Source organism: Lonchura striata, chromosome 2, assembly GCF_046129695.1.
Source record: "Lonchura striata isolate bLonStr1 chromosome 2, bLonStr1.mat, whole genome shotgun sequence".
Lineage (NCBI taxonomy): Eukaryota > Metazoa > Chordata > Aves > Passeriformes > Estrildidae > Lonchura > Lonchura striata.
In genome coordinates, this window is record NC_134604.1 from 85,625,967 (window position 1) to 85,653,625 (window position 27,659).

At 41.2% G+C, this 27,659-nt stretch overlaps 1 long non-coding RNA gene across 1 annotated transcript; it reads right to left on the bottom strand.

The window, feature by feature from the left end:
- Window positions 1-22,155: 22,155 nt before the first annotated feature.
- On the bottom strand, window positions 22,156-27,577 carry LOC116184290 (uncharacterized). The gene is made up of 4 exons (XR_004149053.1): window positions 27,516-27,577; window positions 26,589-26,685; window positions 24,148-24,239; window positions 22,156-22,592 (listed from the first exon to the last, which is right to left on the bottom strand). It is a non-coding gene; the product is annotated as an uncharacterized LOC116184290 (long non-coding RNA).
- Window positions 27,578-27,659: the final 82 nt, after the last annotated feature.

The following is a 27,659-nucleotide window of genomic DNA, read 5'->3' on the forward strand; positions in this document are numbered from 1 at the left end:
GGACCTGGTTACACTTGGTGGGTAATGCAGGAAGATGGGGAGACCCGCTGTGTACCACAGGGAAACTTGGTCTTAAGAGAGAACTGGGTGTAAGATTTCATGGTGTGCAGATGGAAATAGAATAAGGGGTGGATAATGTCCTGGGTTGTAAGATAAGCTTGTATTCCATTTGCCATCTGTCGAAGGCGAACCGGTTGGACAGGTTTTTGTTATCTCTCTCAGAGACAATGGTTTGTCCTGTAGAGGCAATGGTTTGTCTATACACCATTGACTGATTTAATGAAGGGCTGAAAAATGTAACACCGTGAGGGGTCCCACCCAGAGGAGGGAAGCAGCTCTCTCTCTTCTTCGCGGGACTCCGAGAGAAGCAGCTCTCTCTCTCTCTGCGCGGGATTCCCGGGGAAAGCAGCTCTCGCTCTCTCTCTCTTCGGCGGCACTCGCAGCGAAGCAGCCGGCGCGCGCAGAGGCGACGGCAGCGGAGCTCAGAGGCAACCCCGGCGCAGAGGAAGACCGGCCCCCACTGCCACCAGATCTTCAGAGGAAAATTATACCCTTCTAAAGATCACCACTTCAGCTGCAACTCATCAACTATTGCAAGAGAAAGCAATTATCCCAGCAAAACTGTACTGGCATTCCTCAGGTTCTAGACCTTTTCTTTCACTGGTTTTGTTTGTACCGATTGCATTTGCCTTTTTTTTAAATTGTTGTCCAGTTTTCTCCTAGTAAAGAATTGTTACTCCCACTCCCATATCTTTGCCTGAGAGCCTTTTAATTTAAAGATCCTGGTAATTCAGGGGGAGGGGGGTTTGCCGTTCTCCATTGTACAGGAGGCTTTGCCCTCTTTCACAGACTCCTGTCTTGTCTAACCAAGACAATAATCTAGGTAGCCTTAGCACTATATGTGGGAAGTACTGGGAGCCTCTGGGTTGAATGACAAACCTCTCCCACTTCCACACATTTTTAGATACTTTTAAGTTGCTATTCATAGTGGCACCTGTTGCTGACTTGAGCCTCCTAGAAGCCACCAGTGTAATTTTAGTGGCCACCACATACAATTCAATGCTCAGAGTAGTCTGTATGCATTTGAAGGAGCAGAGAAGGCTGTAGGGTTGATGGATTAAAAAAACAATAAAAAAATACATCCTTTCTCTGTACAGAGAAGTGAGTGCCATAGCTCCCTTGCTCTCCCTTTCAACATCATTTGCTGCTGAAATACAACATTTGTGTCACTGAGGTTTAGTGCCAAAATGAGCATTTGCCACCTATATAGGAGCTTAAAGTAGCACAGAGGCTGACAGAAATACCTTGAAGGCTGACAGAGGGGTGGTATTCTGATGTAGTATACTCTGTTGTAGGAAGTTTTTATTTATTTCAAATTATATAAGCACCCTGGGGAGGAATACGGCTTAGATTTACTCTGCTCTGACCCAACCACAGTGTTCCTGAAATGCAAAATTATCATGGAACACTCCCCAAGAGTCTGGAAATGGTGCAGCCCTACTGAATGATAGATTTTTAGCAGTTCTCCTGCCTGGATCCCACTTGCTTAATGTAATGCTGATTAAAGCAAGTACACTTCTTCTACAGCACTCCCATTCATCCCTCCATACTGCACTTACTGCAGAGACCATGCAGGCTTTTAATTATTTTACTAAACAGGGAGCATTTTTCTTGGAAGTGCAGCTTGAAATTTTAATCACCATGCTTTTAATTCCAACAGGAAGACCTCTAATAGCAGCAAGGTCCATGTGAAATTCCACATATGTTTCAGCTTTCCTTCCACAGCACCAAGCAGAAGGAAGGAGTCCAAGGGGAAGGAGGGAGCCTCAAATAATACATAGCACTGTTACTGTTCCCAAGTCATAAATCCCAAGGCTTTGCTTTTCTATGGGAAAGCAAAGCCTGTTTTCTGGTTCTTCCACAGCCAAGGGTGCCCCATCCCACTGTCTTTAGCTTGCACAGAGCAGAAGAAACATACCTGTCCACTGAGGTATCTGAGGTATCATAGTCAAGATTACAAGTTAAATTCTTGGAGAAGAGGAAGGGAGAAGAGGAAGAAAATGGTCCTCTTTTTTTTGCTGTCAAACAAGAATGAGGTTCATCCTATCTTTGGACTTAATTCTCAGAGGTAAAATGTATCTCCAGTCAAAGGCAGCTACCTGGCAAAAAATAAACCAAGTACCATCACTTTTCTCTACTAATGCAAAAGATTCCCAGGATAAATTCATCTCAAACCTGGAATCATTCTCTGTAAGCAAATCTTGCTTCAAGAAATCATCAAACTTGGAATGTTTTTTTACAAAGATGACACAGCATATTAAGTTTTTGCAGTTTCTGGTCAGAGGATGCACTTGTGAAGGTGCAATAATAAGGTGAATTAGCTACCAGCTGAAATTAGTTATGAAGAGACCTTGAGAGAAATTCAAGCCAAAAAAAAAAAAAAAAAAAAAAAAAAGCCAAAAAAAAAAAAAAAAAGAAAAAAAGAAAGATAGAAATCTGAGAATTCACGTTTGCTTTATTAAGCAATGAAAATTAAGATGTCCTTGCATCATTCCTAGGCAGTTTAATCCTTTATTAATAATAAGTGATCTTTTATTTAAAGGATTTTGAAGTGGACAGAGATAACAGTTTAATCATTATGATGCAAAGCCAAGATTTTTCATCTTCAAAGTGCTGAAATATCAGCATACACCAGTAATAATGAACCTTGTTAATCATAAGCATCCCTCAAATATAATGGGAATAACACTTTCCCTGAGAGCTTGCAAAAGAATTGAGAAAAAAATGAGTGGGTTTTTTATAGGTTAGACCTTTTATAACTAACTTTATTCATATTTTAATGAGTAATGTATGAATAAGTGGATTTTTAAGTTAACAAATGAATATTTAAAGAAAAAAGAACAGAATGAATTTGTCAATCAAAAGACCTCCAAACCCAGGTACATGCTCCAGGCGTGATCTTGAAAACATTTATGCACATGAGTAACTCGTGACACATGACTCATCCCAGTAAAGTCAAGGGTACTAAATTAACCTTTTGTGAGGAATGCATGTTGGGATGACACTTTGTATTCCACCCAATACAGTGGAAAAGATAAACATCTGCATTGTAGGGGCCCAATATAAAAGCATCATCTAAGCTTTTCTCCAGAGAGAGATGAAAGTATTGGGGAGCAGCTCTGTGGGAAAGGCCCTGGGAGGTGGGAGGCAGCAAGCTGAACATGAGCACATGATGTGCCCAGAAGGAAAGGCAGCCAACAGCTCCTGTGTGTGTGAACAGGGGCACGGCACACAGACCAAGGAAACGGGATCCTCCCTGTCCCTGTGGCACTCACCACTCCAGATAGGGCATCGAGTTTAGGGACCTGCACTGCAGGAAACACAAGGGAAAACTGGAGGGAGCTTTTAGAATGCTCCGAGGCAGTAGGGGCTGAAGTCCTTGGTGTATGAGCAGGGGCAGGAGGAGCTGGGCTGCCTCAGCCTGGAGAAGAGATCACTTTAGGGGCATCTAACAGCCCTTCAGTGCCTACAAGAGCTCATCAGGAGACAGAACTAGATTCCTGTACTAGTGGTAGAGGATGGGAGAATGAGACACTAATGTCCATACATGAAACTATAGAGTTTCAGGCTTCATTTAAAGAAAAGCTTTTTCTCCATGAGGACAGTCTGAAAATGGGGCAGGTTGTACAGAGGGGTTGTACAGTACCCCTCCTTGGAAGTTTTCAAGATCCAACTGGACAAATCCCTGAGCAGGCTTGTCTGATTTGAGCAGGGCTGTGAACCAGGTCACCTCCCCCAGCTCATTTTAACTGATCCCACAATCCCACAAATCACCTACTGCTGCTTAAACCATGTAAATGTTGAATTGGCTTTAATTAGGCAAGAAATTATTCCTTTATTCCCACATTTCCTCAGAAACAGAAACAGTTTTATCCTTCTAAGGAAGTTTCCCAAACTTGCATATTCCAGGCAGCCTTGGTCCTTCCATAATCACAAGCACTTACCATGAGTTACTGGTATCACTACTTCAGTCAGTATCTATACTATACTCCTGGTATATCACATCAACAGTGAAACAACAGAAACTTATTCAACAGATCTTTCTGTCTAAGAATAGATTCAGATTACTTCATCAGCCATCTCACTTTCTTCAGTTTTCCCAGTAAAATACCATAACAAAAGGATTTTACACATCACCATATGAAACTGTGTGCAACCTCTAATATATACTTTTCTATTGATGAATACCTTGGCAGGAATGTGCACCATTTGTAAGAGAGTAAAGGAAATCAGTATATATGAATCCAGAATGTCTTTTCATTCTATATGGACCCTCTTTACAATGGATGCACAAACACAGCCTATTTTCAGTTACCCAAAAGATTTATGCACAAAAGTCTCAATCCCGTGGGCAAAACACTGGGCTCCATGGTAATTTTTTAAAAATCCCACTTTAAAGTCTCTTATGTATCAAAACTATCTGCAGGCATAAGCACCTCTATAAGGGTCTACCAAGAAACTAGAAATGGTCATGGCTATCAAACCTTATAGCCATCCTAGCTAGGGCATTGTGTCAGGAATTCAGCTCCTGTAGGCTGGGAATGGGCAAGGGATGTAATGGGCAATGATGATATCTTACATGCAAGGCAAGCAATGACTGCTCTTACTCTGCCTTTCTGTGAGGGACCAGGCCTTGTGTGTACATGCATGGTGCCAAGGTCCCAATGAGAACCCTGTTCTGCCCAGTGCCAGGCCCTCAGGAGGGTTCAGACAGGAGAAATTAACACATGAACTCCAGCTACAGGAGAACATTCAAACCCAAAATACTCAGACCTGGGGTACTTTGAAGTGAAAGACAGAGACATCCAATGAGGTTCAGCAGCTCTGAAGCGGCTATTCTTACTTACAAAGTCTCTGGGGATTTTTATCCTCTTAAATACTTATGCCTTCTATATCTAGCCATAAGTCCACTAAAAATGTTTGCAGCACATCTTGAGGAAGGAACACATACTTTTGCAAAAATAAAACAAAAATTATAAATAAATAAATAAATAAATAACATAACATAACATAACATAACATAACATAACATAAAATACATAACATAACATACATATCTTTCAGGAAAAAATGCTAGAGGAAGAGCCTCTTCAGCAATTTTCCTGCAAAAAAGTCAAGCTCAAGATGTAGATAAAAAAAGAGCAGAGAAATATCTGAATAAATTCTCGGCTGGTATTTTTAATAGTTATAAATCCTCTTATCTCTCTTGCAGAATGCTTGCAACCATTGCAAACTGCTTCTTCCAAATCAAAAGGTGACAAGAATTACAAAAGATGACAGACTAAACCAGATTTTACCCATCTTGGACCAACAGAAAAATCAAGTATATCTGTTCTGGATACCATCACAATTAGTGAGAGAGTCTTGTAGGTAAGGGGAGAGAAGAAGAGGGATATGCTAGAAATATTTCTTCTTACGGTATTCGTATCTTCTGCTTTTTCCAGCTTACTTTTGGGGTCATATTAAGAAAGAAGAAATCCTATAATCAATGTTCTAACATCAGAAAGTCAGCTAAAATAGATGGCTTTCCCATTGTAGATCTCCTTATCTACCAGTAATTTAATATCTACAACAGTTAATGAAATCTGAAGTGATATTTGACATAAGTTTTTAAACCAAGGTTAGGGAGTATCCTGCTGTCCAAGACTTTTTTACTATGCTCAAGTGCCCATGGCTATCCTCTGGAAACCATTAAAGATTTTTATTTTTTTTTTTTTGTAGCCTTCCTGGTCTAGATCTATATTAAATGAAGGATTGTAAACCTTTCTCAATAGACGATAGGGAATAGCCAGACTTGTTATCTCTCTGATTATTCTTGAATTCTTAAACACAACAATAGTAATAATATGGATTGGTCTCTCTCAAATATGATGATGATTTGGAGGTTTATCTTTATCAAATGATACCAATACAACAGTCTAAAGCTAATTATGTATCTGGGCAACAAGAAGGATAGATAAAGAGTAGCTGCCTGAACCATGCCTGACTAAAACTGGTGCATGGAAGAATATTCATTGAAGGACTCTCCCAAGACCAGTGCAGGCTTCTTCTTTTAAGTGCACACAACCTGTAGCAAGGTCATGCTGTATGTACTCCTTTAGTGTCCTGGGTGGTTCCCCAGTGCTGGATGCTCCCACAGCAAATGTCCCCTCAGACGTCTGCTGAGGCCTGGAGCAGTCCCTTATTTCACCCCCACGGTGCTGTGACCTCACCCATCAGCAGATGTTGGCTGAGGGCACAGCAGGCGATGACCTGCCCCCTGCTAGCAATGCAACACGTTTAGGTGTACAGCCTTGCCCATCAGAGAGCTGAACACATTACATCTCCTCAGCCACCTCAACTACTTCAGAGCTTCTCAAAGGGCACGGAGTCATATTTAAAATGAGTAGCAGCACCTTGGACACAATCCATAACTTAGGCCTAAGTTATGTTCAAGGCTAGTTCATGTCACAGAATTATACAATCATATCCTTAACCGTTATACAATCACATCCTTCTTTTGCTTGATGGAACTCACATAATTATGAAGGCCACATAGAGGACAATACTTTTTCAGGAATCAAAACAGTTTTAAGAGCTAAGGAATATGACCTTTCTTACCAGGTTCTGCTTGGAGGACAGAAAATGTGTTCTTTAGAGCATTTACAACATTTCTTGGTTTATTATGGGCTAATGAGGCATGTGTTACCCCTAAACAGCATGAAAAAACCCTCAACCTTCTGCTGTGAAAATTCAACCTTTTCAAGGTTGTCACTAGTCTACAGCCAAAAACATCAGATGCAGAGCTGAAAATAATGAACTATATAAATATACATGTAGTTTCTTCACTTTACCCTCCTGAGTATGCTCCCTAGGTGCTTCATGCTGTGTCAGTTTTCATCTGCTAAAGATCTGTCTTAACACTTGGAAATTAAGAAATGTAGTTCAAATGAGAATTTTTGAATAAGTTTGGAAGTGGTAGAATATAGTACCTAACTGAAGTTGCATTAAAACTTTTGAAAAGTGTGTATTGAATTTATTTTTCTTTTCTTTTGCCAAAGATATTGACAGAGTTAATACACATGGTGTTCCTGATTGTGTTCTTTCTCATGTAATTTTTTCAGAACTGAACAAATCCCTGTTCTGGTATCTGGTCTTGTTCTTGTATTCTCCTTCATGCTCCACATACAAAGGAAGAAAAAATATTTTTACTTCAATGTGAAATAATTAGAATCCTAACACTGATAATCCAAAGTCTGCAAACAGACACTAACCAATAAATCCACCCTCACCCCAGCATAGTATTATTTAGCAATTAATTGCAAAGTTGTTTGTAGGTTCGTTTGTGACTTGTACATTTCAATTTAGCCTCACCAGATACTCCTTTCAAACAAGATAATTAGACAGATTGGTCCTGTCTAGTTCCACCTCATCTTCAGCAGTGGGTCTCCAGTTTATACTTTGGGGTGATACGTTGAGCATGGCTGCACAAAATGGAACCCGGGTGGAGGCACTGTGGAAAAAAGCCCTTAGAAACATCATTATTTAAATATTTCTCATGTGAGCCTGCCCTCTTCTCCTCCCCAGCTTTGCAGCAAGTGTACATGACAATGAAAATACAGAAAAAAAGCAATGGGCTGACATTCCAGAATAAGGTAATGCTGTAGAAAACCATCGACTTTGGGACCCTTTCTGTGAAAGAATAATCCATAATGATTTTGCACATGTGCAAGGAATGAAAAGAATGTAATCTCACAAACCTGACATAGCTGAGAGGAGCTTCAAGCCTTGATCAGCACACACAGGCTTCTTGCATCCCCGTGTCTGCAGGATGCGAGCAGCCAGTGGAGTGTAGCAAAGCACAGATGAGAGCTGACTGCATCTGAGCTCTGCAAAGGCCAGTGCAGCACGAGAGGCTTCCCAGCCATGCTGAGTACTCTTCAGATGTCAAATGATGTTTCTCTTTGTGGCTGATCCCAATCTAAAGCTACATTTTAGAGGATAAAGCACAAAGCCTCCACTTTGTCTTTCAGAATCATGCAACACTCCTTCAGAATATCCTTCAGAAACATGAAAAAGATCGAAAAATCCCCATCAATTACAAGTTGTTCTTGTAGCATACAGTTTGGAGACAATTAGAAGAAAAAGATCGGTCTAGATGAGAAATGAATATGCCACATCTAAATCGTATTTTTAAACTAAAAATCTCTCCCTCCCCAGGGAGATACAAAATTCTACCACAAAGCAGAATAAAAATACAGCAAGGCCATCTTCTCAGAGTGGGTTTAAAAGGTAGTTTTATTTCTCACTCAATTTTTTTGAAGTTTGAGTTTGCCATTTGTGATTGTGTTGTAATGGGCAATATAGAAGGATTGAAATGCTTAAAAATTACATTATTATCACTGTAATTTAACACTCAGTTAATGAAGGCTTGAACTGTTGTTCATATTGCCATAGTGTAGCTAGCAGGTATACATACTGAACAGAGTCTACATTTGCAAAAAACTGAGCTAGAAATAAAGGTTAATCCACTGCCATATAAACATTTGATCTTGCAATGATCCCATTAACCTTTCTCGTATGCAAGGATTAGGCATAAGTAGCTAGCAAAATACTAATCTTATTTTAAATTGCAGAGCTGTGAGTACCCAACTTTTTTTTTCTTTTCACATAGGTGCAAAAGTTTAAAGCTTCCTCTGCAAAGTGATGAAGCCCAAAGTCTCACAGGATTTGTTAATGTGTTAAAACCATGCTACAATCAGCAGTTCAATGAAGCAAACTCAATTAAAAAAATAAAAGTTTTTTCATCTCTTTCGACTTGATTTCATTTGAATCCTGTCCTGACTACAGGAGTGAAGAGGGGTTGGAAAGTTCCTCCTAGAAGGCTCTTTGGCAGACCCTTTCACTAACAACTCAGGTGAGATTCATCTCATAGCTGTGACTGAACCTCCCAGCAGTGCCAGTAGCAGAGATCCTCTCTTGGCCGGTCCTAAGGAAGGAGTGGTCATGCCAGGTTTCATGAAGTTAACAGCTAGAAATTTCCCAACACCAATGTCTTCTCATTAGTGAGACCTATGTGCTTCTTGATAGAGGGACTCTGGAGAGCTACACTGGTGTGGACTTGTGAACTCTGCAAGATCTCAGTGAAAACTAAATGCAGTCAATAGGTGCACTGCAAAATCCAGCTCCAGTGCTGTAGCTTGGATGTCTGCATGTGTGATTACAGAGTTACTGCTTCCAGGCAGATGGGAGGTCATCAATCACAGGGTCATAGAATAATTTAGGTTAAAATGGGTTTCTGGAGGTCATCTAATCTAACCCCTGCTCAAATAAGTTCAAAACCAGAGCAGGTTGCTCAGTACTTGTAGCTTCTGTGTGAGCTTGGCAGTCAATGGCACACAGAGATGAGTAGTGTGACAGTAGGAAAGTCACACTAAGAGCAGATGATGGCCATGAAGTATGGTCCTAAATTTCTATATGTTCCACTGTTTGGCAGTCTGTTTCCATCTTCCAACCCTAGAAGAAAGCTAGAAATAATTTATTTTCATTTTCTTTAAACACAAGCAAACTTTTATGGCAAGTTGCCACGGGAGGTTAACTTCACTGTTTCAGGAGTAGAACATGCCAGGTTGCTAAGGGATGAATTTAAAAACAACAAAGAATTTCAACCCTGATAGTGGATCAACTCATAAACTAATACTGTGGTTGTATTTTGAATGATAGGGCTAATATTTTAGTCAGATTAAAAGAAATATATAGATAATATGCACCTGTGTTTTATGGATTACCTGAATCAACATTTTTGTCATGAAAATAGAAGCTGTTTGCAAAAGAGGCTTTGGGTCTTCCATGAGCTTGTGCAGCACCTAGCACATCAGAGATGCTAAAAAAAATCCAGAAATATAAAGTTATTTATTATATTGAGTTATTTATTGTTTTCACAGACCTTTTGTCCCGTGTACTCTTTAAACTCTGAGTTTCAGTATAAAATAGCTACCCTAGGCTATCTCTAAGGAGATGATGGCAAGGTGACTTGCCAGGGCACTACTGAGTCTTTAGGCATTTCCAGAAGCAGCTGTGAATGAACAAGACCAGCCCTGCAGCTGCTGCCATTCATGTCCCATTTGGTGCAATACTCCCACATATAAATGGTTCTGGAAAAACCAACTCCAGGAATGCCAGCGCAGACGAAGGCAGCTTGTGCAGCCCACATGGCAGGAGACTACCCATGGCTGGTGGCAGAGACGTGGTGGAGATGCTGCACCACCCCACCATGCCATGACCTCCTGAGCAGCTGTGTCTGGCCTTGTCACCACTTGGGCACCTGTCAGTGCCACCCATCTCTCTGCAAGAGAGGAGATTTCCCTCTGATTTGCCCATTTTGGTCATGCTCCACCTCCATTTATAATGGTAGTTGAAGCATATTTAAGATGCCACTTTGCTTGAAGATGGAAACCTGCAATTATGTTTCTTTAAGAATATTTATTACGACAGGTCATGGTGACAGTGACTAGAAGTCCTTACCATTGTTATGGTTTCACCAAATGACTCATGTTTATTTCTCCCTTATGGCAGTAGAAATGGCAAAACGTAGATGTCTGGACATTTTAATGTACCTGACATAGATGGCAATATATTTGCACTTGCATCTAGCTAATATGCACTTGCTAGACTGCACACTTTATAATCTGCAACAGAAGTTGGCAGCCTCTCCACCTCTCATCTAAGATTTAATGGAAGGTACTGCAGTCTCCTATTAATAGCATCATTTCTCCTAGCTACAGCGCATGGGCTACTGAGCATAACATGAGGAATTGCCTTAGTACAGCAGCTCAAAAACATGCCATTGTCATAAACAGCAAATCAGGGACGACAACATAAATGAGCTGAAAACACCTTTTGACTAATTGCACATTTCTATTTACTTATCTAGTTGTTAGTTTGCAAATTTAATTATTTTCCAAAGAGTTTCTAATCATTACTGCAAATTAGTGAGCTACTGTTGCATTACACATTGTTAGACTGACCTGACTAGAAGAAGCAGAATTAAATAGCAGAAAATGGTAGAAATTAAAATGGAAAAAGAAATTAAGTTCTCATAACAAGCGTAAGATTACTGCACATTTTCTCATCATTCAGAAATAACAAACTGCAGGAAAACCTTACACATTAAGAACTCTCCTGAAGGAACAGATGCCCTTATTAGTCACTCTCCCTTGCCTTTTCCCCCCACCAAAAAAAGCAGGGGATAATATATATACTATGGTGAATGTCAATGCTGACATAATCTATAGCACTTCTTAGCTTAGGAACCACCTGATCACATCTTTCTTGTTTATCCAGCTTGTGGTCATTTGTTGGGGATGTCAAGCCATTTTTTTAAGGAAACATTGGTCAAATCTGAGCCTTGTCAAGAGCAAGTGGTCCTTGGAAGTACATCAGCCAGGCTGTAAGAAGTGTTTTGCAACAGAAATAATGTCACATCAGGAGGACTGGCCCTGGGGCACAAATTAAGTCCCAAAGCCTCTTGTTCCAGCCAGGAGACAAGCAGCTCTGCTGGGTTCAGGTGGAGGTGTGGAGGGCAGGAGATGCCAGCCTGAGTGCACGGTGCTGTGGCTCACCACAGTGCCTGTGACACCCCACAGTCACGGTGCATGGCTTTGGGTGGGTCAGGTGCCAAGCTGGGATCATCTCTGGCCAAAGGTGAAACACCTGTTGGTGGCCACCAAAAATCACCAATGTAAACTGTGCTGCTGCACATACTTCACGATGTCACAACACATAGTCCCCTTGGCAGACACTTTTTCCAAAGAATTCTATAACGTCTACAAAGAAGAATTAGTATATTTTCTCCTCCCTTCTCATTTCATGAGATCAAAGAAAGGAGAAAAAGCTTTCACATCAAATTCAGCAGATGATTGATAAAATTAACTTTCGAACTTACAAAACTAAACTTTCTTAAAAACTGAAGCACTGTGTGTCCTTTCACTCATTTTTGATCTCATCTCTTGGACTGGATCAATAGCAAAAGCAACTGCAGAAAGACTATGCAGAAAGGAAATCTTTAATAAAATACTGGCTCCTAGAGTGAATGCTAACAGGGCTAGGGTGGAGATCACTGACTTTAGCAGCCAATGAACACAGTTGGAGAGAAGCTGCTGATGTAGAAGAGAGACAGCCATGCACAGGCATGAGCTGAACTGAACACACCTGAACTCAGTCCACAGTCAATCCTCAACATATTTAAAATGCATTCCCACTGTGACCTCCCTTGGCTGTAGCCTGACTTGGTCATGAGAAAGGTTCATGAGAAAAAATGTGGTCCTTGAACCAGAAATTGTTCTTTGACCTCACCAGTATTTTATCAGGGAAAAGGTTGGGAGAACCTGATTTATACTGCTGCATGTTCTTACTGCTGAGCAAGGAAGGAGCCTCATCAAGGCAAACTGCTGATTTTTACCATCAGGTTTGTGTCCACTCACTGGTGGCCTAAGGCTGGTGGAGCTGAGGGGGATTCCCTTGGTAGAAAATGCTTTGATGTCTAAATACAATACAACTTTCCTAGAAGCAGATCATAATTTCTCCCTTTTGTAGAAAATTAAGATAAATTGAATTTAATTTCATATGTGAGAAAGTAATTAATCATCAAGGTTTACAGGTGACTGGGCTCTCTGAGGCTGCAGACCTGCTGCACTGGAGATATGTTTTGGTGGCTTCAGTCAAACTTAATCTGATTCTTCTACAAATTCAGGATTATCTTGGATTCCCTTTTGCAAGGGATGCAGCATGTCAGCCTGGCTTCATGTGCACTTAACTTCCCCACACCAGAGCCCTCTCCAGCTGTGGGAATCTGACTTTCATTCCCTTTCCTGAACACCACTTTTTAATATTTCTTCTGCTTATTACACCAGATTAAAGAAATAGGCTAATGCTGCAGGATTTCCTGATACAGCCATCCAGGAAGTACCGAGCCTGGAGTGCAAAATACTATCTGAAAATTTCTCTTGATTTTATGCTGTTGTTGGTGCTACTTTGGTGTCTAAATTTAAATACAATACAACTGACAGAGAAAGGAGCACAGTCTCAGTGGTTTACATAGTAAATAGAAAGCTAGAGTTACAAATTAGATGTCCTGACAAACCTATATCTTTCTGCAGATCATACAGAAAAGCCATGAAAGTTGATGACCTAGTTGCTCACATCTAATATGTTAATGTTAACATTGTCCTAATGTCATGCTGAGATCCCATACTGCTCCTGACAAATTTTTATTTAATTTTATTGTTAAGGCATCCTTTGATGGACAATATGTCTCCCTACAAAAGCATCCTTTTTAGCCTGACTGTTATAATACTTGGGAAAATGTCAGTCTCCTCTGATGGTGTTTAACTCTCTCTCATTTTCTTTACTGTAGCCAGTTGTGCTTTTTCATAGAACCGTAGAATGGTTTGACTTCAAAGAGATCTTAAATGTCATCTTGTTCTTCCAACCCCCTGCCAAATGCAGGGACACCTTCCACTAGACAATGTTGCTAGAAGACCCAGACATCCTGATCTTGAACATCTCCAGGGATGGGGTCCACAACTTCCCTGGTCTTCTGTTTTGGCAGTGAGCTGATTTTGCCTATGGAGGTGCAGAACTTTTCCATTTTCCTTACCAAAAAGCATGCCATGAATTTCACAGCAGTTTTTTGCATTTCTCAGTTCATCGTGAGTGTTCTGAAGTACAGACCCAGCTTCCAGAATGTTCACTACCTCACTTTTCCTATCCCTGCCACCCTGCAGAGGGGTTGTGTTTGCCAGCTTCGATCTTGCTCTCACACCTTTAGAACAAGATGGAAAAATACTTAATTAGATCAGCTCCAGGGCAAACCTTGTTCCAGGTGATGGCTGTTTGCTTCTAAGGATCTAAATCCCAGACAGCCGCATCAGATGTGCTCAGCAAAGCAGGTGTTTTCAGAGTGGGCTTCATCTGTTCTGTTCTCAGCATCTTTCTCCAGACATGTGACTCCTTCCAGGGATGTGTGCTGCTCCCCCTTTGGATTTTGGAGGCGGCCAAAGGAAGGGCTGAAAGCTCTGCTTGTGATAGTGTGACTGTGGCATACGTCTTCTGCCTTCGGAAGCCTTAACTACAGATCCCTCCCCACCACGTCACCTGACATAAACCCACAGAGCCACCTCCCAAGGGCTTTTGGGGAGGAGTACACCAGGAGCACATGCCACAGCAGGTCATGCAGCCTCCAATTTATGGCCACAGCCAAGGCTACGGGCCAGGATAATGGCCCATCCCATGGGCTCTGCCCTTGAGCACGAGAGACTCAAGTGACCACCCCAACAGAGTCCAGTCAGGAGATTTTCACCAGCTCCCTTCCTGTAAACCTGCCACAGGGAAGAATCCAAAAGGGCTGTACGTTGGAGCTCCACTCAGTATGAATCTACTACCTCCTCCCTAGAACTTTGCTTGATAAATTTTAATGTAATTTACCCTTGCTTATTTTTATTTTCTCCTTTCATGCCTTTCAAATTATGTGCCTCAGCACTGGCTCTTAGCATGTCAGTACTGTTATTAGGTAACTGTCTAATGAATTTCAAAAGCCTAAAAAGCTTCTGAGAGACCTATATTTTGTTTACAGAAATGAAGAGGCTGATCAGCTTTTCTTGAAAAATAAGATTTTTGAAAAAAGGGGCTCTGTCAGGCCCCTTTATAACTTAATTGCTTTTTAAACAAAAATAAGCCTTTAAGTAAGCTTGTAAGTAGCTACAGTATGCTGCTTTCAGAGTTGTTTCTTTTCTCAATATTAGTATTACGGTGAGGCAAGCTGATTGTTTTTACCTCAGAAATAGAGGCTACTTTTCCTAAAAATAGATATATTCTCCCACAGAAAAAAAAATAATTTCAAGGTAAAAAGTCTGTACCAACAAAAAAAAAAAAAAAAAAAAAAAAGAATCACAATTCATATTTTACATATTTAAATAATTAAGCATAATGTGAGGACAACCAAGAGATTATTTCTTTAATCCATATTTTTGGTAAGTATGATGCATAACTTTCTAAGCTGCTGTAGCTGTCATTTCCCCTGGCAATCTTGGGGTAATGCAAGCTTCTCCACCTAAAACCAGAAATTAATAGAACAATTCTTTCTATTAGACATATAAAAAATGCATTTCCAAACAAAATGACCACAGGAAGCACAGCTTTTAGTGATGGAGAGTGTGTGATCTTAACTCTTGTCACCTTTGCTCATTCAGTTCACATAAATTCAATTCAATGTATCAGCTAATACTGGACACTGTGCTGCTCCTCCCTGAAAGGATTTTCTCTTAACAGAAGCATCATACACAGCAGAAGAAGAGGAAGGAACATAAATTAACACAGGTTTCCAAAGAAGGCAGGATTTGCAGTGCTGTGCTGCAAGTGTACCTCTGGAGCTCATTTCTTATTTAGGCAGTTTCTCCTATTGGAAACAGGAATTTTCCCCAGCCTCACCTGAAGAGATGAGTGAGATGTAGCAAGCTGGTTTTGTCCACCCAGAATCTAAGCAGTAAAACCAGGAGGATGCATAACACAAGGAGTTGGGACAAATATTTCCTCATTCACTCCTTCTGCCAACAGACAAAAAACAGCAGTTTACCTATGTTCTTGGTGGAGATCTGACTCTTGAATCAGGCTTTCCTGCCTGCAGAAGGTACCCTGATAACAGTGCTGAACTTGCTCCTAAAAGATTTTAAATCCCGTTTCCACTAACCAGACTAGCAACTCTCTGTGGTTTGCCACTGATTTCCATGGAAGCAGGATCATTTTCCACCTAAAGCATCTCTACTCTGAGATAATCAGAAAAAAAATACTAATGAAGATTTCAATACAAAAACCAATAATTTATTTTAATTGTTTTATTAAAAATACTGAATTTATAGATAACATACAGACACAAAGCTAAGGTAAGGACCCAACAGGAGGTCAAATGACCTCTGATAATTAACGGCCTCTCTTTTGCCTTTAACTGCCTCTTCATTTGAGGGTCGCCCTCTCAGGGAAGAGATGAGGAGAAGAGGCAAGGCTTTGACTTGCTAAATTGAAAGGGGATAACAACGAAAAAAATGCAGTCATTGCTACTTTGTTACCTTGTAAGCATTCAAGGGTCTCTAGAGATCCCTGTGTCACCATGAAGGAGTTTAGCCGGAGTTAATCCATCTAAAAGAACTGGTGAACACTCTCCTAATCTCCAACATTTATATAGGCTTTTGACAGAGAACAACACAAGGGAGAGATTTAAAACCTCAGATGAGCAAAACCTTGCAAGTGTACCCTTAACCTTGAGCACCCTCTTCTCTTTAGGAAGGTGGCTGAACATTTCCTTTTAATCTCATTGACATTTTCTAAATCCTATTATCTTTCATGGAGCTTGCAGGTATTACCTGAGAGCTTTTCTGAAGAATATTTGCCCTTCCACAGCACCACTGATTGTTGAACTTGTGCTAGCTCCACCACCTCCTGTTGCCATTCCCCTTTCAGTATTTCATTTATAGTTCATTGGGCGAGAGGCCACTGTTAAATCATCTATTAATTGCTTTCTTTCAGATTATTTTATTTTTAAATCTCAGGTGCACTCCCAGTATTTTTTTCTAATACATATAGCAAACCATCTTTTACACCTCTGATTTATTTTATATAATGTCATTAAAGTATCTCTAGTATGTGCCTCCTCAGCTGCACTATTCCTGCTCCACATGTAGAGCAGCTCACAGCTGATGTCACATAGCTGAAGGAAACCTAGACCCACCTGTGAGCAGGGAACAACTGAGGCTGCTGAACACCCAAAGCATTTCACGAAGATGGCTGAAGTCTAAGGAAGTCCAGCAAGGACTGCTGGCACATTTCTTGCCATGCAGAAAGGCAGAGAGCTTAGTTCTGGCAGATGATTTGTTTGTCCTTTTGTCTCCTGCCCATCTTGCCATGATGCAGAACCAGAGTTCCCTGGCTGGGTGACACACCTGGGCACTTGCCTACTGGCGCTTCCATTGTTTCCATCTCTCTGTCTGCCTACATGGCAGAGCTATTGTACCTAAGCCTTATTTTCTTTTTTTTTTTTTTCTTTTTCACACAAAAGTAGTTGCATCAACAGTTTTCACATCCAAAACCAAGACAAAGCAAAAGAAAATCCCCAGATTTTGGAGCTCTAAAACTGTCCTTGAAGATATGTTTTCCCCAGCTTCACAAGTAATAACGAGTAACGCTTTCATATGTGTATCCTAAACCAACACTACTGAAACATTCATCAAAAGGATAGCACGGCAGGGCTTTTCAGCCCACCAGGCTATTACCCTTGGCTATGTACTCAGATTACAGATGTCTACTACAGCACACAGAGTCCATTTGAGTATCATTCAGTTTAAAGAGAATGATGATGGGGGAGAATCCAACAAGAGGAAAAGAAGAGGGCAGTACATTAATGAACTCTCCTAAATCAGCGTGTGTAACCATCTAGACTCTTCAAAGAGACAGCAATCAGCACCCAGAAAAATAACTCATTGCAAAAGAGATGTCTCCTTTTCAGCTATGGTTATTGCTCTGCCTGCATGGGCATTGTATACAGTGTACTTAGAGATAACTTCTGACACAATTTTTCTTTTCTGTTAAAGAAACTGTATTTTAGTCAATGGAATAGATTTATTCATTTCCTTGCTTAAATAGGAAATTGTCTTAACCAAGATTTCCCTGTCAGCTCAGAAGTAAAGTAATGAACAATTTTTTTTGTGTGTTTTTCCTTGTAATAGCTGTCAGAAAACCCTCAATTTCACTATCTGGAATACATTTTCTTGCATTACTTCATTTTTTTTTTAATTGCATTTGTTCTATTTTGCAGCAGTGAGCTGAGTTTAGTTTTAATTTTAAACAACAAATCCTAGCCCATTCCCAAATATGTATGAGTATGGTAAATGTAGGAACTGTTTTCCATCCTTCACTTAGAGCAGAAAAAAAAATAAATCATGCTGCAACAAGAATTTCAGTAATTAAATGGTACAAGTGATTTTCACAAATATACTCCTCTTGTGAGACCTTTTGCTGCAGATTAACTTTTACATCCACTTCAGAAAAAAGAAAAAAAAAACTAACAAGAAGCTCAATAACCTCTCTCCCCATTCCACTAAGCTTCTCCTGCAATCAAACTCCTTATTTTTCTGCACCCAGTCACTGTGGGAAAAGGGACAAGTTGGAAAGAAGTAAGATAAAACATGGTAGAGTGTTGGTTCTTATTTTCTGTTTGTGTCCTTGAAGAAGGTTTTGGCACGTCCCTGCAGTTTCTGATGCAGATTACTGATTTGTAATGGGACTTTGCAGTAAGATACTCATTTTCCATGTGGTTAAAATTGCTTCCTGATATTTCTCAAAAGAGCACAATGGGGATTAGAAATTGCTGCAGCATCTCAATTGCGGAGATGTGCTGGTGAAGTGTAATTGTACTGAAGCCATGCACGCGCTCTGCCTGAAAGCCAGATTCTGCCTGTTGCATGAAAAAGACATCCATATGCCTGATCCCTGTGTGCATTGGAGCCTCTCCTTCCCTCTGCCTATGGCACAGTCCTGGCTGCAGGACACTGGGTCCAGTGAATCAGAGGACAACCAACATCCCTTACGGACCATGTGCTCAAGGCAATGTATATCTGCTCCCACAGCACACACAGAGCCCACACCAGAGATAAAATTCAGCTTTATCATGGACAGTCTAATAGTCTCTGCTTATCTTATGGTCTGATCTGCCAGAGGGAGGTGGAGGCTCTTGGGTGCTATTTTGGCAGAATGTCCTCTTCTAGGTTTTGGAACTGCAGATTAAAGCTCAAAAATGTGAAGCAAGCAACCCCCAAAGTCCAGAAAGCACATGCTTATGAGAAAAAACAGACCAAAACCAATTTTTAAAGCATTATTGAGCCACTCCCATTATTTTGGAAGGGGCAGATCATTATTTTGGAATGCCTCAAGAGAAAAACAGTGAACTCCTGTTTAGGGAAGAAATGATCTCTTGACCTCTCCACCCTGTACTAGCACAGCCTGGACTATTCCCTGTGCTTCCAATGGAGTCAAGATTTCATCTACCTCCCCCAATGTTTCCCTGTGGCATCTTCTCTGTGCATTAACTAAAGGGCACAAGTTCACATTTAGGAAAAATAAATCTTTGATGTAGCTTTTAGTGACATAGGAACTGACTAGCGGCATGCTTGAAAAGAAATAGAACATCAATTGAAAGATTCAGATAACTCTTCAATGCTCTATGTATACCATAAACAGGATATGTATGTAAAATGTTGTTTCAATACTTTTGAATTAGATTACTATAAGATGTTTTTTTTCCTCTTCCTTTCCCTTCTTTTCCCTTTTTCTTTCTCTTTTCCTTTATTTACTCTCCTTTTTAATTCCTTTCTTTTATTTCACCTCAGTATGGTTTTACTTCCGTTGCTTGAACCATAAGACTGTAAAAGCAGTAGAAACAATAACATATTTTGAATTTTCATCAAACAATGGCTTGTAGATTGAAAAAAAAAAAAAAAAAAGCACTCTTTTCCTGTTCAGAAACAAAATATAGATGACCTGAACTAAGTCAATAGGAGAAGACACACACCTGACTCAGATGTGGCCTAGACAGCATGGATTTCAGATACCAAAAGATCTTCTCCTCTCCCATCAGCACAGCTGCTATTCCTGCATTTCTGGCAGTATCAGATTCAAGATGAGCAATGGTTGCTCACACCAGCTACAGAAAGCCATGCCATATAATGCCACAGATGCTAAGTGTCTAAGGACAAATTCACTGAGGACTACTTGGAGCAAAAATGACACTTCTGGCTCAAAGACTTCCTAATTCTCAGACCATTGGAAACTAGCAAAGTACTGAGGATACATTTACCTTGTTCTTATTTTCCTAGGCATCTGCTGTGGACCACAAGAAAAGGCTGAATATTGATGGGCCACTGTTATGGCCATTTTAATGTGCAAGTAGCCAGGCAAAAAGAAAGCTGACTGTCCTCAGAACATGAAGTCTATCCTGGCAGCAGGATAATCAAGGTCTGTGTTTCCCAAATAGCTTGACATGCAATCCATCCAGAACCCAATCTCCTTGCAATACTAAATGGAGAATTGCAGGATGCTTAGTTTTGATTACAAATGGGAAGAAAGCAAATATCTAACTCCTCCATGAATCAGAAACATCATTGCCATCCAGCTGCATTAACTATTAATGATTTCGGTGTGCAGGGAACTTTGTTTCTCATTCTTCTGGTGCTCAGCTTTTCAAATTGTGCTAAGTGTAGCACAAGAGCTACAGAAAGAGCCTCAGAGCAGCAGGCCAACACTGCCCAAGTATTTTCTTGTTTTCTCCTCTTCTTGACAACAGCATTGCCAGAACAAACCCAGTTTGGTATACCTGCCCTAGGATCTGTTATTCCACAGAGCTCCTCATTATGAAACAGAGCTAACCATGAAAGACTGTATCAAATAAATTGACTTCATCTGATGGGGCAAATACGGCTGATCTGGGCTTCAAACAACATCTCCAGCATGCTTGATATTTTGGAAGATATCAGGATTGTCTCCTGGATCATAACACGGGACAGGAAATGCCCCACATTGAGTTTCTTTTCCAAAGACCATCCACAAGCAGCAGGTGCAGCAATGCACAAGGAACCCCCTAAGAAATTAAGGGGAGCTAGAGATCTAGCTGGGACTTATTTCAATGTGATTTGAAGTATTATCATTCAGCTCTTTGTGAAATATTTTTCAGCCTCTCTTCAGTAAGGCAGATGTCTGCACTTTAAAAAAAATGTTGGTATAAAATAAAATTTTGTTTGAGAAATTCAGATTTGGAGAAAATTTACTGAAAACAAAATTTTCCAATAGACTGAGGTCTCCTGTCTAAGGCCCATGCTGCAGAAGTCCACGTTCATGTTCTTTACAAGAATGCTACATAGATGTTCTGTATATAACACTAGCTCTGGTGTTCTATTATCCCTTCTCCTTTATACTTTGAGGATCTTCCTCCTCTTTAAAGCCCTTTCCTCTAATCCTGCTAGAAGAAGGTTATTTCCCCTCTGGATGAACTGTCTCCAGTCAATACCAGCTCCTCTTCCAGAGACATCTCACATCTCCTGAAACTGACATTTCTTCTGCCAAAAATTTGTTTTCAAAATCTTGTTTGGTCCTTCTTTGCATTTAGCATTTACAGGACTTGTAAGAAAGTCAGCTGCAGCCTTGTCATACAGTCTTACTCTTCCTGTGAGGCTGCTAGTTTTGTCACCAGGGGCAGATAAAGAAAGCAACATTCCTTAGGTGGGATTCAGACTGTCTGTCCTAAATTCAAACTGTCCATCCGGATAGCCTTTTTTTTTTTTTTTTTTTTTTTTTAGTCAGTCTTACCTAATTTGGAGTCACCTTTCAGAAGCAGTTGCTTATTTTGCCAGCTTCCAGATGGTGTCTCTCAGATTTTGGTATCTTTACTTGCCTGCTGTCCTTCATCCTCATCTTCAATGTTCCTTTAGGGAGCAGCTAGAAACACCCAGCAGCAACAGTCATTAGGTTCTAGCTTCCTTCCCCAAAATGGTGTAGCTCTCTGTGTTGTGCTCCTACCTTAAACCTCCTCATACAGTCATACAGGAACTTTTCAAGTCCAGTACTTCCATTTTACTCTTTGAATGAAAGCATGAAAATTTGCACCTGAGTCCTTGCAGGCAAGGAAAAGCTGTCCTTCATCACACCAGAGACACCACAGTGTTCATAATGAGAACCTTCCCTTCTGATCCATCAGTCGTGGCCCTGCAGGCTGAGAGAACAGTGTACAGCAACCTGGGCACCAGTGTAAGCAAAGCTGTCAAAAGGGGACTGACAGCTCCATGACCTCTTTGCAAACTGCACCGCAGACAGTGACACCTGAATTTTATCTCTCTCACTGATTGCTTAAAAATGCATTTTTCAGTGGGTTTTCAGGCTCATAGACACAAAAAAGTGTCACTTATACATGGTGTCCAGCTTTCATGCTTGCTCGCTGGATGTGGATTCAATAGCCTGGCTTGTGGCTGTGTCCTCAGAAGTAGATTGATTTCTGTAAAAAGCCATCTGCACAAAGCCTTAAACCCATTAAAATCACCATTGACCAAATAGCAGTTACAAATTTAAATACCTCTGTGAAACTAGACTTTAATTACTGCACTCCTTTCATGAGTCACAAAGAAATAGCTGGCAGGAGTCCAATTTATATGCACACTTCTCCAATATATACCTGCCTTACAACAATGGGTTTATCACTATGGACCTTCATAACTTTGATACCTTATTCCTGTCTTTGATGCCTTGATATCTGCCACTGTAGTTTCCCAAGGTATCCTGCCTTCTGCTGCTGCTGTCTGCCTTCTTTGGATTTTGGCTGCAACACAGTCCTTTTTCTTTATCCATATGGTTTTTCTATTATCTTGTCATTAAAATCCAGCTGAACTTTTCTGTTGTGCATATAGCAACATGATGAACTTTAGCTAATCCCCAGTAGATATTCAGGTCTGTTTGTCCTCATTCTGTTTAAAAAAAAAAAAAAAAGGAAAAAAAAAAAGAAAAAAGAAAAATAAAAAAGACTACTTGCTATTCTGGCACCATCTAAATATGCCAAATACTGAAGGATGTGGACAACATTTATTCACAGATTATTCAGCTCACATGCTGAATTTTCCAGTACCTACCTGCACATCTGCTAAATTCCTCCGTATATGTAATTTGGTTTATTACCATTATATCTTTTTTGATTTTCACAGCCCAGAACAAGATGTAAAGGCCAGAACCAGTAAAGACTCTTGCATCCACTAAGCAAGAGCTGCTATTTCTAACTTCTTGGTACCTTGTTCCCAGGGAGTGAGATCCATAAGAAGTCAATCACTGGTATTACTGGGAACCCTGAGCCAGGAACTCAAAAATGTCCATTGAGTGGGCAAACCTAAAGATAAAATCATCTATAGACCTTTCCGTGGCTGGGCAGCAGCTATGGGAGGAGAGACTGACATAAAGCAAATAGACCTTGTTTCAGGTATTCTAGTCCTCTTTTTTCTGTCATAGTTTATAAGAAATAGCAACTTAAAGTTAATATTAAATTCTTGAGAATTCAGAATAGCAAAAACAAGCACAGCACTGAAATGGTGCCTCCTCCTAGTTTTTTTTTCTTCCCAAAACTTCTATTCGGTTTAGTCGTTTGAGTTCCTCCTTGTTCCTTTTCTAGCCTCATGAATGCAGAGGCTTGTATTCCTTCAGGAGCAACAGGAAATAAATGCCAATATTTTCAGCCTTTTCGGTCTTTCAAGTCATAGAACATGTAATTCTACACTCCTGCAATATTATATTTGGCAAGGTCTAAAGCACCATCACAGCCCATAAACTAGAAAAGAAAAAGAATTCGTGATTAAGCATTTCTGAAAGCAGAAGCCAACAACACATTTTGGAGGTGCTTAAATTTCACAGCTCTGCCTTTTGAATATTCAGCATAAATTGAGGTCCATTTTACAAAAATCTCTGCTCCATTCACTTCTAATCATTTGGCAAGCTAGAATTAAAAGAAAAGTTTGCTTCTTTTCAACAGCATATTGCACTATTATCTCATCTTGGTTTAACCCTCCTGCAACCCAGAATGTTTCTATTTCTACCACATTCTGTTCATGATTTTTTTTTTTTTACTTCAAAATGGGCAACAATCTTTTCCAACAGCATTAAATAAAGGAACAAAACTTTTTTGATGAGTAAACCTTTTCAGCTATTTAGGACATGCCATGGAGGATCCCAACTGGTAAAGAGTGTGTTATGCAAATTTTGATAACCAAAGCATACTTTGTTGACCTGGAGTAGAAGTGATGAGTAGGTTCCTTCCCAGAGTGAGACCTTTCCATAAGAAACGTTCATTACAGAGAGGGTGGTGATCCCCATTGACAAAGGTTTCTGTTCTGTGGCTATGTATAGACACAGACTGTGCAGACAGAATGAGACTACATGGTCTGCAAACTGTTAGGGCCCGAGCTCCGCTCCACAACATGGAAAGCCAGATTAAAGTGAAACTACAATCAAGCCAATAAAACCTCCTGGGAGCTTTACCATTTCTGTCGCATTCAGGACCCAAGTTTGCTTCTGTCTGCCTACCCTGGTTCATGAGCAGAAGTGTCCAAGTCTTGGATGTCTCACTCCTTCTAGGGAAAAAAAAAAAAAAAAAAGACATAATTCTTTATGGGCTAAAAGAATTAGCTGCAGAGTTCATGCAAGACTGTGAGCATAAGGCAAATCTTCATTTCTGACAAACTAATAAGGAAACAGAAATGGTTTATTTGTGGACCCAGACTGCACAGTGAGAACACATCTCACAATTCCCAGTGCAAATCTTGCAGGCTTGCACTGCCCTGGGAAATGAGTTGGAAGTTTTTAGCTCAGCATGGTGACTGTAGGAGAAGGAGGAAAAAGGTCACTGTGCTCCAGCTATGTCTTCCTATTAGCAGCGCAAATGCAAGGGACAGGGTACCAGCAGGTAATGCCACATTTGGCCTGAGCTGCGACATCCAGCATGAGCTGCAGCAGTGTTCCCAGGGAAAGAGCCTTGCTGGCTCAGAGACTGCTGCAGTGACCCCCTCCAGCCCTGCCAGGTTGGTCATGGCCTCCAGAAGGACAGTTTCCAATGAATCCATCCAGGTTTCAAACAACAAAGGCTGGTGAGCTTGATGTGAGGGGGGATATGAGGAGGAATGTCTGCCTGCCAGTAAGGGTAGGCAGCTGCCCGGGGGAGAACTGCAATTTCTGCAGGAGCTGCTGGGTAGTAACTAAACATTGGAATCCCCAGTGTAATTGTACCACATCCAGCAGAGTAAAATCCAGGTCATTCCCTCTTGCCTAGTACATTTAAGCTGTAAATCCTGTGGAGGAGACTGCTACCAGGTGACTCTACCCAGTATATTGATTTTCACCTGCCACCACACTCATGATCACAGACCACAGGCAGCTGAGGGTGAGGTTGCCTGCAGCCCCACAGAGCTCTTAGAAACAGTGCTGTGCTTCTCCCAGGCTCTGAAGCAAACAGCCATCCCTGGAGGAGGACATGACCACTGTGTTGTGGGCAAGCTTTGCCACTTTTTGGCATTTATTTGTGACAAACTTCCCATCACAAGCAGGATCAGGGCATTTATGCCTGGACACCAGCAATTTAGTTATGTAGCATTTAGTCCAGCCCATTCTGGAGAGCATTGGCTGCATTACATTGGCCAGTGCAATGACTGGACATAAACAGAATAGACAAAGTACCTAATCTAACTCCTGCTCTCTCAGATATCTTTCATGAAACTCCTGCCAGAACACATTTTAGGAGTGATTAGGGGTTTTGGTCCTCTCTCCTCCTTTTTGTACAGTGAAAGGACATCATCAGAACAGAAGAATCTACCCTGTCCTTTTAAGGACCCACTCCCCCTTACCAGCATGACAGCTTTTCCAGCACCAGCATGTTATCTCTGTTTCTCTCACAGTTCCTTTTTCTTGATCCTTGGCTGCAACACAGCTGCAACCTCTATCCCACATCAAGTTATGCCAGAGCCCTGTACAATGCTTTAATACTTCCTTTGCTCTTCAGCCAAACTGGGATGCCAACACTGTGTTTAAATTGTTTTTCAGTTATTTCTACAAAACCTTCATTTAGTTTTCATGCAAGAAGGTCATCAGAGACAGAGCTTACTCTCAGATATTTTGATTACATACATAATACTTCTGCTGTCCCTGACTGTACAAAATCATGGCTTGGATGGTAATGTATCCTGAGAGCACAAAGCTCCCAGTGTACCAAAGGATGATTTTGTGGCTTAGATATTGATCTGAACAAAAGGGTTACAGCCACACATAGCTGAGCTGGGAAATCCTGGGAGTGCCTGAAGCCACAGGGCATTCCCAAGACAGCAGCTAATGTTCAGTTGTCTCTCCTGGCAACAAAACAGCCACTATACATCACACTACTTACACATCCCTTGAAGGAGGCATTGTTACAGTCCCTGTAGATCCAGACTGTTGTGAGCATGGTCACAGGGTGGACCTCTGAATAATGACAGTGCAGAGATGGGCACAGAACATCAGAGCTACAGGGAGCAGCAATGTTGTAATCCTGGGTTCACTGTGGGAGTCCTGGGTGCCTGGAGTGGGCAGGAGGGCAGGCTGAGGGATGGTGGCCCCTGGGCCAGCTTATAAGAGACAAAGATCACACTGCCACCTCTGCTGCCAGCATGTGACGAAAACCTGGGTAAGGCTCACAGCAACAACGGTGAACCCCAGCTGTGGCTGGGACGAAACAACCTCAAACATGGGAGAAGTTGGTCAGTGCTCTGGGTACAAGCCAAGGTACAATAGCGCAGCAGTGGCCAAGAGCAAACCATCTTCCACCTTGAGTAATATGTGATTGTCTTCTTCCACAGAGGCTCATTTTATCCATTCTAAAGTACTCAACTTCTTTAAAATGTTTGGATTTGTTTGGTTTGTGGGATTTATTTTTTGAAGAGCTATTGATAGTATACCTGGAGGATGTAGTAAACTGGCCTTCATTCTGCAAGTTTGTTGGAAAGGTGCAGCTGGGCAGCAGGAAAAAATTCCCCATGTAGACTTCAATACATTCTTGAAAATAAAGACAAAGACCCTCAGCATTCAAAAAGAAGGAAAAAAAAATAAATTCAGTCATGATTCTTTTAGCACAATTCATATAACAGCAGAGATATTAGTAAGAAAACCAGTATCAGCAGAAAAGTGTTCACAACCTAGTGCTGATGATTTAAGAGTAGTCAGGGATTTAGAAGACATTTTAATGTGCCAGCAGAAGGGGTCTTAAAACCACCAAAAAAAATAAGTTTGTGATTTAAAGGGGAAGTTATCAATGTTAAAACATCCATTTATCTCTCACTCACCTTCTGTCTATTTTGCTGGCTCTGTCTCTCATCTGGGAAGTCCAGGAGCATGAGTAAGGGTGGGGGGTTTGTCTTTTTTTTACTCTTTTAATAGAAAAGTGCATCTAAGAGCAAGCACATTCACAGTAAGGCTGAATTTTATTTCCCACTGGACACGTAGAATGGTTTGGGTTGGAAAGGAGCTTAAAGACCATCTAGTTCCACCTCCCCTGCCACGGGCAGGAATACCTTCCATTAGATCACGTTGGTCAAAGCCCCATTCAACCTGTCCTTTAAGACTTCCAGGGATGGGGCATGCACAACTTCTCTGGGCAACCTGTGCTCGTGCCTCAACACCCTCACAGTTAGGAATTTCTTTCTAACATCTGATTTAAACGTCTCCTCTTTCAGTTTTTAATTCTTCCCTCTAGAGTCCGCTCACTCTCCGCCCATGTAAAACATCCCTCCCTCTCCTTTTTAAGCCTTCTCTACATACTGAAAGGCTGCAATAAGGTCTCCCCCAACACTTCTTTTCTCCGGGGTGAACAACCGCTGCTGTCACACCTCTCCTGACGGCGGTCACCCTGGCAGGGGCAGGTCCGGTGTCCTTCACTGCGCTCCTGCTCTCCCCGAGCAAAGCGAGCCGGGCTGCGCCGGGCCCGCGCGGCGGGAGCGCGCCGGCGCCTCCCCCAGCGGCCCCAGCCGCTG